General features: G+C 40.0%; 2 long non-coding RNA genes across 15 annotated transcripts; one reads left to right on the forward strand and one right to left on the reverse strand.

The window, feature by feature from the left end:
* Nucleotides 1-372: 372 nt before the first annotated feature.
* LOC119268058 lies at nucleotides 373-4090 on the forward strand. Of its 7 annotated transcripts, none has more exons than XR_005132831.1 (7): nucleotides 411-485; nucleotides 558-687; nucleotides 1289-1463; nucleotides 1661-2834; nucleotides 2940-3559; nucleotides 3775-3817; nucleotides 3898-4090. It is a non-coding gene; the product is annotated as an uncharacterized LOC119268058 (long non-coding RNA). The 7 variants fall into 7 exon arrangements; XR_005132836.1 differs by having other exon boundaries at nucleotides 3464-3559; XR_005132834.1 differs by lacking the exon at nucleotides 3775-3817.
* A 337-nt stretch (nucleotides 4091-4427) lies between these two features.
* Nucleotides 4428-11052, reverse strand: LOC119268060. 8 transcript variants are annotated; one of them, XR_005132839.1, is made up of 9 exons: nucleotides 10519-11052; nucleotides 9562-9712; nucleotides 7581-9421; nucleotides 6527-6817; nucleotides 6210-6408; nucleotides 5783-6092; nucleotides 5557-5701; nucleotides 5189-5409; nucleotides 4428-5087 (listed from the first exon to the last, which is right to left on the reverse strand). It is a non-coding gene; the product is annotated as an uncharacterized LOC119268060 (long non-coding RNA). The 8 variants fall into 8 exon arrangements; XR_005132838.1 differs by lacking the exon at nucleotides 6527-6817; XR_005132843.1 differs by having other exon boundaries at nucleotides 5783-6018; nucleotides 6210-6817.
* Between the last annotated feature and the right edge of the window lie 1404 nt (nucleotides 11053-12456).

Here is a 12456-nt window from a genome sequence, read left to right on the forward strand (position 1 = left end):
TCTCTCCGGGCTCGCCGGGTCGCCGCCCCTCACGCCGCGCTGGCTAGGGGCGAGAAGGCGGAGGCAGGAGCGGCTGCTTCGGGCCCCGATCTGGGGAGGGTACGAGGCAGGGAAGGACGACGTCCCTTTCATTCTCTCTCTGATTCGTCCTCTTCCCTCTTTCCATCCCTCCTGCTCGCCAGTGGTTCCTCCTCCCCTGCCTCCTCACGTCGCCCTCAAGTCCGAGGCAACAAGTTTGCTTCCTCTGCTCCGTTCATGTCATTGAGGTTTGTTCTTCTTCCATCCTCTTCTTTCCTATTCATGTCTTGTTGATTTTATTTTGCTTATAACAATGTTTCTCCATAGATTTTCCTATACTCAGCAGAAAACTTAGATCCCTTCTTCACTGGTTTCTTCTTCCTTCTCTGTAGGCTTTTCCTTGGGCATAGCACCACATTTGCGGCAGCACACCGGAGTCAATTTGGTTGACTAGCAATAGAGCAAAGGTGAGGTAATTCATAATCTGACAATTAATTGCTTACATTTTCCTATGTTCAAGGGGCTGCTCTTTGATTCAGAGTAAAATCAGGTCTTCACCTATGGAGGAGGTAGATACTGACGGAGTGCATATGACCAGGTGTCCTCCAGGTTCTGCATCATCAGTGTGTACCTCTAGATTCTGCATCATTAGTGAGCAACTTACCTAAGGTTAGTTTTCTTTGTACTTTCAGCCCACTCTGCTCCCATTTCTCTCTCATATTCACATTAATCAGGGGTTGCTATCTGTGCAATCATGATGGTTTCTTTATATGTGATACATAGAAAATGTATATTGTGGTTTCCATTCTGGTTTACCTGGGTGGTGCATTGAGCTTATTTCTCTTGGGTTCTTTCTAGAGTATGAAGGTGTTGTTAGCTAGCACCATTTGGAGAAAGTACATCATGTCTTGGATCTGAAGTGAAGCGTGTTCTTATATAATTCTTTGAGAAAAAAGGTGTTTATTAAGACTAACAAGAATCTCCAAGCATTTTTAGAATTGCATTCTTCTTTAGAGATGGTATTCTTTTTCAATAGTTCTCTGACTCATCTGATTGGGGTTTGGGTATACCAGTGTTGAGTAATGTATTCATTATGAATTGTTAATCCGGTTAACTGATGGAAATATTGGTGTCAATACACATAGTCAGTCTAAGCTAGATTTAGTTTCCCTATAGTTGTTACAGAGTTAATTCATGGTCTATAGCTTGTTGTTCCTTCTTGAATAAGTTACTGCATTGTGCTTGAATGCAATTGTCTTGATTTTGACAGCAACCGAGCCCAATCAACAATTGGTAGAAGTAGTTATGAGATGAGGCAGAGGAGAGCAGAGAGGACCGGAGAAGGAGTTGCGGACCTCGCCAACAAGGCCGTGACCCTACATCACTAAAAAAATGCGCCGTATTTGTTTCTCATGCTTTACCATGGCATGTTCTTATTAGTTCAGGTTAGTTTCTAGCTGCCACTTTGTTTTACTAATTTCAGGTTGCTTCTCCATGAGTTTGTGTGTAGTTCCTTCTGCCCTGGAGCACCTTTGCTCATTAACTGCTCATTAACCATGTAGATTGATTATCTTTTGTTCCCTTCACGTCATTTGCTTGCACAAGATTCGTTGCTGTAAAAGAATTGCAATTATTTTTGCAGGTTGGTCTCTCCGGTTCTTTTCGCCAATGGCTTGATGTACGCACTGACAACCTCTTACTGGAAGGATTCGGCATGCCTCTGTTCGAGAGATGGGATATGAAGAAATGGCGTTCTTGTATGTTATATCATTTGAAGCAATGACACTTTATTTTGGTTCATATTTCTTTACAGGTTGTTGTATGCAGAGTTTATGAGGTTGCACTGCACCATCAAACTATGCTTCATGTTAAGCAACATCCAGAACTGCCATTATATATTTAATGTAGTAGGTTGATGCAACTTTGTAACCAGTCATGGATTTAAAATAGGCTTTCTACCTCTTTATTTTGGTCGGCATGTTTTGGCACGTGTTTTTGTCATTGATTTGCTATATATTAATTACATTTGAGTAGACTGTTGACTGAGAAAGCGTGAAGATGTTGTGTTTTGATTTATGAGGACTAATAGATAGTTTTCCCTCGGGTTTATTTATTTTCTCTCCACACTTTTAATTCTACATAAAAGTACATTCTATTGTTATTTGTTTACTAATGCAATATATGTACCCTTATTTGTCTCAACTTTATCAATTTTAGTTTGTGTTTTCTGTGGCGCAGAACACAGTTAAAGGCAGTGCTGTGTCAAAGATGCGTGCCAAATAATTATTAATTAAGCTGATTGAAATATCAAACTTTGGGTGCAGTCTTCTTGGTCCTGTATATATGACTGGCTGATACAAAATCTGGACAGTTCTGTCATGACTTTTATCTTCACATCTTCCTTTCATGAATTTACTAACGCTTTTTTTTACTTGATCTTATGTGCAGCTACGTTTATTCAGGTTATAGGGCCTCTATAGGAAACACAATAATCTGAATTCCTAAGTAAATATAACAGCTCCAGTGTGTTTTTCTTGCTTAAATTTGCCATCCTGAATTCCTAAGTATTTATAACAACTCAAGTGTATCCATATATGACATTAGATTTTCTTCTTACTTGGATCTTTTGCCATGTAAAGTAGGTTGTCTTCATGTCGCTGTTGTGCTACTGCTAGGCATGAACAGAATGGCCTCCTCTTATTGCGAACCACACTGATGTTGGCTTCTGATTTCTGCTGTAATGGATTATTTACTATGGACAAATATGGCAATATTCATTTGGAGCACCGTTTCTTGAGGATATGTCTCTTCTACAGGTATGACATTATCATTGGAACGTATACTATGTCTATTTGATATATCTATGACTATATCCTTCCAAAGAATATTTATTTTTGTATTATATACTTTTTTTCGAAAAGGGGGAGATCCCCGGCCTCTGCATCAGAACGATGCATACATGATATCGGTACTTTTTATAACTGATCCATGTTCTTGGAATACTTTATTTTATTTCATTAATAAGCAAGGGTGGATGGTGGCTTGCAGTGTGCTTGTACTAAAAAAGGTGTTCTGCCATCCCATGGATTCTAGCACAGCTTGAAGCGGCCAAGTCAAGGAGGACCTATAAAATTATTTGATCGTCTCTCGCTCTCTCTCTCTTTCTATATATATATATATATATGTTGTCTGGTGCATGTATGGCTGAGAATAGGGAGAGAGAGCAAGTTTAATTTTCCTTGGGCATTCAAATTCTTATTTTGCTTTTCTCAGATTTTTGGCTGGGTGTTTAAACATACTTGCACACACTGGTTTCAGATTTCAGTGTAAACTACAAATAGGGGAAAAATATAGTGATTTTTCCAAATTAGAAATAGGGAGAAGGAAAACTATTGATTATTGTGTGCATGTATAACTAATTGGATTACTGGTTGAACGAGTGCAGACTTGAGAAAGAAGAGATAGGGCCAATAAAATTAGGTGGGAGGTATGCTGATGGGTTCATTTTAGCATTACTAATCGACCGCTTGGCATCCTGAAGGTATGATGCATATTGCCTTGCTCTGATTTGCTTATTTGAATGTGTTTGTGTACATCAAAGTTCATTTTGTTATTTTTGCTCTTTGAGGGATATAGGAGGAGAGATATCTATTGTTGAAATTTGATGATAAAAATATAGCCATTATTGTTACAAGCATTATTGTTCCAGTTTTTTTTTAGTTATTGATTATGCCATTTTTCTTTCTGCCTTTGTAGCTGAAAGATTAGCGAGACTGACTAAATTCTAAACATGTTCCATGTGAGAGAAATAGCATGTTGATTTCATTTTGAAATAATCATAGTTGAGGGATGAGGTTCGTAACCGAGGGTCATGTGCAGAGCTGGAGGAAGAAGTTGCGAGGCTTGAAACTCTGTGAAGGGCTCAGGGACAGCAGTGAGGACAATGCCTCTTTAGTTGTAATTGTGATACTCTTGATGTGCAATTAAACACTCCTGTGATACTCCTTATGCTAAAATGTTGGTTGTTAGTACAGAGGTGGTGACATTATTTGGTTCTCTGGTATTGATTTCATGATTTATGGTTAATACATGATGTAATACAATCCACATTGTATTATATTTCCAGTTACATCTTTTACTTACTCACTACTAACATTCTTTCTAATTTGCTTCTTGCGCCATTGGCGCAACCGGGTCATCTAGTAGGTAGAACAATGCAACAACGCCAGACCCCTTGCTAACACCATTTTGATCACACATTACCTATTAAATAAATTTGGTCAGCTATGATCATACATGTATTTGCAACATGTATGAAGCATAACAAACATGACTGACATGAAGAAACAACCAACCACGGTAAATTATGAACAGTTCTGAAGTATTAACATTAATGCAGATAATGAGAGTACATCAACATAATACCATGCCAATGAACTGGGCATAATTTCAGTTCCTAGTAGGAAACCACAATGTGGCTAATCCAGAATTACTTCTACATGTACCAACAATAGTAAATTAATCGTGTCCAGCATTAAACTGATCCACATATTTTCACAAAAGCACAATTAGGGATTACAGATGATTTTATCAGCTTATTAATAAGATGGGCGCATGCATCATTCTGATGCAGAGGCCAGGGGATAACCTCTTTTCGAAAAAAAACCCAGAGGATTTTACCCATGAAGCGGACCTGTTCTTTTGCTCCCTTTCTGCTTCTTAGGGATTACACGGAGCATCTCTTTAGCTTTCTTCTGCTCGCCTTGTAGGGCATCACTGGTGTACTTTCCCGGCCACTCCTCTAGCACAATTCACTTCAGTCTAGTTCTCATCAGTGAGCGACACATGTGAGACAAAGTCTATCATCGTTTTCAGTGATTGTTCCAACAGAAACCTGTGTGCACAATTATACATAACAGACAATGTCGCCACAGTATTACATGGCAAAGGGATTGAACCTGATAATAACTGGTGATCCACCAACTTGCAAGCATCAAAGTCCGGCTTCAGCTGCAGCCTCTGTACACTTTGCCTGAAGTTATCTTGCATACTCACTTCGTGAAACAAGCCTAAAATGGTCGCCAGAAGATAATAATTGTGAGCATGTGTATCTTTTTCTGTCGCAAGCTTGAAGCTTATTACGTGCCCAAGAACATAGAACAACAAGTACTTTCAAACTGCATTCAGAATTGGTGTAGCCTGATAGTCTTTTAGATCTCTGAACATAGTTAACATATATTGAAAAACCGTGGAACTTTAAACAGTCAGATCAAGTAACTGACTTCTCCTAATTCCATAGCGAGTGGAAATCATATGAGCAGCTGCACCTTGATGACATATGGCTAAGAATAAAATAATTCTGAAGCTGCAAATATCCACACAATCAGGAGCCTGCAAGAATAGGTTTCACTCGATTACTTAAAAAACCTTGGAATTCCTAGTATAAGTTATGTTCAAATGTAAAGATATTTAAATACGGTATAGGGAATGAATTGTTTCATAAATGAGAAGTGCTAGGAAAAGGAGACAGAGATATACATATTTCCAGACCACAAGGTGCATCAGTTCATATAGTTCTCAATATTTACACCAGTAGTGCAAAATCAGTGGCATAGCAGGCTTCTTCTGGTACTGAATTCAGTAAGTGTTGAGGTGAGAGGAAATCCACTTGCCATATCTATTTCTGTAAGCCAGCATCAACTTCCCATGTATATTCATATTGGACCAAAAAATCAACAAATTTTAGGACGCAGGGGATTCTCACCATGTGTGCTCGCTTGCCTTCATGTGGCAGCTGCACGCGTGGGATGGAGGCAGCTGCGCAAGGCCGCCACGTGCGAAGAAGAGGGGCGCTGCTGCTCCCCTTCTCCGGATCGAGGCCGCGGCTGCTGCTCCCCTCCAGATCTCACTAATGGCTGCCGCCACGTGGAAGATTTCGGTTCTGCTTGGGTTGCCGTCATGGAAGGAGATCCGCTTGGTTCCTCTTGTCTGCCTCCCGAGCTATATGCAATGAACATCCAACGGGGTTCTTAGGCTCACCGCTTGTTGGGCAGCCATAGCTATACGTAACAGAACTACATTTTTATAACAGACTATGTATAAGAACCACAAACAATTAGAATTTAAAAACAACTTCCAGAAAAGATCGCAGCCATAAACATCTATCATGAATGCACACGCAGATCACTTACGTATTCATGGAACATGTCACAGTTATAAGCATCTAATCAAGGTAGTATGGTACTACTAAACCATCTGTACCACAGAGCACTTAGCGTCATACATTCCATGTTGTTAACTTCCTCGATACTTCAGATTTAGAAATGCTTTAGCATCATCAGGGCGTCTTCATTTAACATTTTTGAGGACTAAATGTATTTCTGTGCAGACCTAGTTTACAAAATCAAAATACAAATTTAGCATAACAGCAAAAGAAAGCAAACAAGTATCAATACTCGATAGGAAAAAAATGGCAGCATCGAAGATCCAAAAGCAAGTGGGTACCAACCATTAGCACAGGCAGCAGCAGTTTTATATTTGTTCTCATAATTAATCATCACTAAGAAGCAATACAGTAGGATATCATGAGTGCAGCAATCATATGTACGTAGTTGTTCTTATAAGTGAATTTTGTGATTGAATATTGAATGGACTCCAAAAGTTATGAATCTAGTAGTGGAATTATCTTCCAATAGGTCCAGTGCACACTCCAAATATCCAAATTCTTTCTCCATATCGCAACCATCTACGAAGAAACACACTTCTCAGTTTTTACTGATGAGCAACCTGGCTAAAGCTCCTACAAATTAAAATAAAATATTCAGAAGGGGAAAAGAATGCCAATAACTTTCAGATGTTGGCATAGGCATAGCTGGACCAACTAAGATGCAAGATTTGCTGATATAAATCCATTCATAAAATCATAATGTTGCTCTGCAATCTTTTCAGTTGTTGTGGTGTAATCTTCAAGAGCAAGCTTGCTAGCTGAGTTCATTTCAGAAAGCAAAATTAACCCTCTTCCTTTTGGTAAACCATTCAATACCACAACACAAAAGTACTAACACTATTTTGATACATGAAAGTTTTTTAAGCCAATCAATTAAATTAATCTCCAGTAGTACTAACTGGCGCCAATAAATTAACCACCACCATTTTTTTGCTCTGCAATCTTTTCAGTTGTTGTGGTGTAATCTTCAAGAGCAAGGTTGCTAGCTGAGTTCATTTCAGCAAGCAAAATTAACCCTCTTCCTTTTGGTAAACCATTCAATACCACAACACAAAAGTACTAACACTGTTTTGATACATGAAAGTTTTTTAAGCCAATCAATTAAATTAATCTCCAGTAATACTAACTGGCGCCAATAAATTAACTACCACCATTTTTTCCTGCCCAAGATACCTCGAACATTTAACACAAGCATCAAATTCGCACCCAGATAACCCAAAAAGAAACGGTCACCCTAATTAACCTAATTAACCAAATCAAACAGGTTTACCCCTAAGAATCAGAGCAAAAATGGAGGTAAGGAAGAACAAGGAGAGGCATGGCAGGAGGCACGTACCTGGCAGAGAGGCAATGGATGAAGATGCGGGCGCTCTCGGCGAAGGCGGCCATGGTGTTCATGGAAAAATTAGAAGGAAGAGAGAGGCCTGACTGCTTCGAATCATAAATGGGTTCATGGAAACATGAGCAGAATAGTAGCCAAAAACTATCACATGATATGCAGGCAACCAACAAGTTTTCTCGCTTACACGGGTGCTGCTCCCTACCATATACATACTCATAAAGTGATAAAACCGGAGCATATTACAAACCCGTAGTTCTAATAAAGCGGCCAAGAAAGTTCATAAATTCCTGTGGTTTACCTAGGACAAACATATGATTTGAAAACAACACCATGTGGTTTACCTAGGATATATAGTGTAGGTGTTAAAATCCTGATAATCATTGAACAGCGCAACAAGGCAACAAGTGCCATAACTATATTCATTGGCTGCAAGTAAAACTGAAAGCCATGGATATCCATCGAAGGACCTTATTTTCATTAAATACAAGGCGATATGCAGACATCAACTAACATTTAACATCTCCTCTGAACAGGACCAAAAAGAGGCAAAAAAGAAAAAAACAAGGCGAGCTGAGCATTTGTTCTAACCAGCATAAGTTATATATTTTTTTTGTTCTGCTCGTAGGTCTACCATATGGCAAGATTCAAATAGCTTAATCTTGTATTTGACACTACAACTGATGACCTGTTGCCACACTCAAAATCTGAACAGAGGATGTGGTTGGCGAGCGCACCATAGATAGATGGATGGATGGACAACTCGAATGTTGGCGATAGCAGATGATTTGTGACCTAGGAACTAAGAAATCAAATATGACGATCTCACCTTGGGTCTTTGAACTACCACGACGATACTGAATCACAAAACTGCATTACAAATACACTAATCGAATCCTTCATACGAAACACTGGATCAATTTATAACTTTGTTATTGCATAGTTATATATTTAAATTTTTAACACACTATGAGAGTCTTGGCAAAACATTAAATAGTATATATTGAAATTATTCAATTTTTTTATTCAGTTTAAGTAAAAGCTAAATGACGAGGCCATAGATGAAACAACTAATATTTATTCCTGTTGTCTTTAACTTAGGTTGTTGCTAAGGCACATGAATTGAATATAAAGAGAAAATGAGCATGCAGGAAATAGTATACGACACTTAGGGGCTCAGGCCAACGCTATATCTACAGACTATTTACAAAGGAAAAAGAAACTGATTGTGTCTTGAATAAAGCATAAGTATCCATAGATGTACTAACAAAGCACAGTCACTTTGTGGCATCAGAACCAATAGAGTGCAATGAACATATCAAAGTCAAAGATGCCAACATAAACGTAGGAAAACATGAAGTAATGATCTTGGATTAAATTTCATCCTAAAACCTGAACACGCACACTGAATGTACCAAGTTGACAGTACGTGACCAACTACCCATTTCAATAGGTAAAAAACAAATTAGGTGAATGCTCACATTTATCTTACTACTTAATATTTCATCCTGTCAATTAATAAAATCAAGCATCGTCACTTTTATTGCCTCTTGCAGCAGGTTCATTCCATCAATGTTAGACACTGTATTTGTATCTTATTTACTTATTAAGAAACAATTCTCTTATCAAATTCTACAATTCTTTTGGTGATGTGAATTTTCAGGCCCACACTGACTGTAACTATAACAGAATACAATTTGCTTTTAGAGAAGAAGCATACAGAAACAATCATAGTTCAACAAAATGAAAATAGGCCATTAGCGCTTGTAACAGAACAAAAACCTGTCGAAGATACTGAAGATCTGCATACTCTCCTTCAGCCGTTCTAATAGCAGAGTCTTCTCCAGGTTCACATATTCAGTCAAAGAAACTACCATCAGTATATACATGCTACAGAAGATTGAGTGATCACTATTTCTAATTTCTTCCCAGCAGGAAATGAAGAGAGAACAAATCACACAAATTCCCTCTTCTATACCTTGCACTGTCGGCTGCTTCCTTAGCATGAACCACCTTGGCCAGCTCATGGAGAGTCATCTCAGTTCACATGAATTTGTCGAATATGAGATGAGCAAGGAAGAACTTACCTCCCCGAGTAGCAATACAGACGAACAGATGACTGATTAACCCTGCAAAAAACAACGGGAGGAGGAGTGAGCAAAATAGCAAAACCAAGGACGACAGAAGGCAAAAATAAATCAAAGGAGCACAAAAAATTGCAAGCGATGTTTTGAAAAGTCAACAGTGCATGCTTTTGAATAACCCAAAACATAGGTAATACATCAGTCATTTCAGGAAGACCTTGGATATATAGAGCCTACCATACTTCTAATTGTACTGCACACCAACTATGACCAAATCCTGCAAGTTGCAAGTGGTTCATCACCAAATGCAAACATGACAAAGGTGGACACCACATAAACTGAATTTATATAAGTGGAAAAATAGTATAATGCAAGAATATAATAAGGACAGCAAATCAAACAAACTAAAAGCTCCGATAACACTATGGATGAACCATCGCAAGCATGAATTGGTCTAGTCTTCAGTCCAATGAATCAAAGAATAAATGGCTATCACTACGTAAAGAGTAGGCAAATACTAACGAAAATTATAATACAGAGTTAAAAAAATAGAGATGGTGTCTCATGTCCTGCCGCTCAGCGCCATATGATGCTACCGTCTGCTTTACAGATCATCGAATTTGTAGATGGCATAAATATTTGTGAAACTAATTTAGGATACTTAGCAGGCCTCTACAAACTGGAATCGAAGACACACTATTATTCCAGAAGAAAATAAGCAAGAGTCTCCTAAAGTTCTTCCTTATCCTATACAATAACTTTGTAATGAAAAATAAAATATATTAAAAAACACATCAAGTGGTCATGCAAGAGCACAACTATGCCATTTTGAATCAATGTAACAGATCTACCTTTTGAGAATGACCATAATTCCGATACTCAAAAGCATTGTCTTGCAAAGATCACCCACAGTCATCATGCAATGCATGGTGCTACTCTCTGAAACCTGCATGTGAACCAGCATCAGAAGCGCAGCGTCGTCCCCCTTCCCTGCTGGAGTTGCACCGCCGCTGATAAGGAGGATGTGGAGGTGGCGAGAAGCGCGACGTCGTCCCCCTTCTGCATCCTCTGGTGGCCCCTGGCCCATCACCAGCCTTGCTACTCCTTCCTCCACCTCCGTCCCCTGACTGGTCAACAGCATCGCTGCTCCTTCCCCCCACCTCCGTTCCTCACCTCAACTGCGCAGATCCGGATGCATATCATCCTCTGCGACCTGGAGCGACTCACAACGAGGAGAGCGGTAGAGGATGATGTCGGTGGGATGGGGAAGAAGAGGGGCTCGCGACAGGGGCGGGGATGGAGGAAAGGGCGGCGACGCGACGGGAATCACGGGAGAGGAGAGGAGGGTCGCTGTGATGTGGGGCTCGAGGACGGGAGGCGATTGGGGCTTGTGGACGAGAGGGGATTGGGCTAGGTTTTTACTGCGTCCTGATTGTGCATCACGCAGCCCGCAAAAAACCCACTGGCTGACCTTTGGGACCCATAGACAAACAAGCCCACCAGTCATGCAGCGTCAGCCAACGTCATGTGTGTAAAACGGATGAATGGTTGACCAATTGACAGCAAGGTAAAAACGACTACAGTAAAACCATCGAGCGGCGGAAATCACTTGCGAGCGCAAGCCCCCTAGGATAGCGGGTAGCGTAGCAAGGTTTATAGGTTAAATACTATAGATGCATGCTGGATAGCGGTGGATGAGTGGAGTAATAGTAGTAGATGCAGGTGATACGTCTCCAACGTATCTATAATTTCTGATTGCTGCATGCTATATTATCTACTGTTTTAGACATTATTGGGCTTTATTGTCCACTTTTATATTATTTTTGGGACTAACCTATTAACCCTAGGCCCAGCCCAGAATTGTTGTTTTTACCTATTTTAGGGTTTTGAAGAAAAGGAATATCAAACGGAGTCCAAATGGAATGAAACCTTTGGGAACGTGATTTTCTCACCGAATACAACTCAGGAGACTTGGACCCTACGTCAAGCCAGCTAATAGGAGCCCACGAGGTAGGGGGCGGGCCTACCCCCCAGGCGCGTCCTCCACCCTCCTGGGGCCCCTGTTGCTCCACCAACGTATTTCTTCCTCCTATATATACCCACGTACCCCCAAACGATCAGAACATGAGCCAAAACCCTAATTCCACCGCCGTAACTTTCTGTATCCATGAGATCCCATCTTGGGGCCTGTTCCGGAGCTCCACCGGAGGGGGCATCGATCACGGAGGGCTTCTACATCAACACCATAGCCTCTCCGATGAAGTGTGAGTAGTTTACTTCAGACCTACGAGTCCATAGTTAGTAGTTAGATGGCTTCTTCTCTCTTTTTGGATCTCAATACAATATTCTCCCCCTCTCTTGTGGAGATCTATTCGATGTAATCTTCTTTTTGCGGTGTGTTTGTTGAGACCGATGAATTGTGGGTTTATGATCAAGTCTATCTATGAATAATATTTGAATCTTCTCTGAATTCTTTTATGTATGATTAGGTTATCTTTGCAAGTCTCTTCGAATTATCAGTTTGGTTTGGCCTACTAGATTGATCTTTCTTGCAATGGGAGAAGTGCTTAGCTTTGGGTTCAATCTTGCGGTGTCCTTTCCCGGTGACAGTAAGGGCAGCAAGGCACGTATTGTATTGTTGCCATCGAGGATAACAAGATGGTGTTTTCTTCATATTGCATGAGTCTATCCCTCTACATCATGTCATATTGCTTAAGGCGTTACTCTATTTTTAACTTAATACTCTAGATGCATGCTGGATAGCGGTCGATGAGTGGAGTAATAGTAGT

Source organism: Triticum dicoccoides, chromosome 3A (genome assembly GCF_002162155.2).
Source record: "Triticum dicoccoides isolate Atlit2015 ecotype Zavitan chromosome 3A, WEW_v2.0, whole genome shotgun sequence".
NCBI lineage: Eukaryota > Viridiplantae > Streptophyta > Magnoliopsida > Poales > Poaceae > Triticum > Triticum dicoccoides.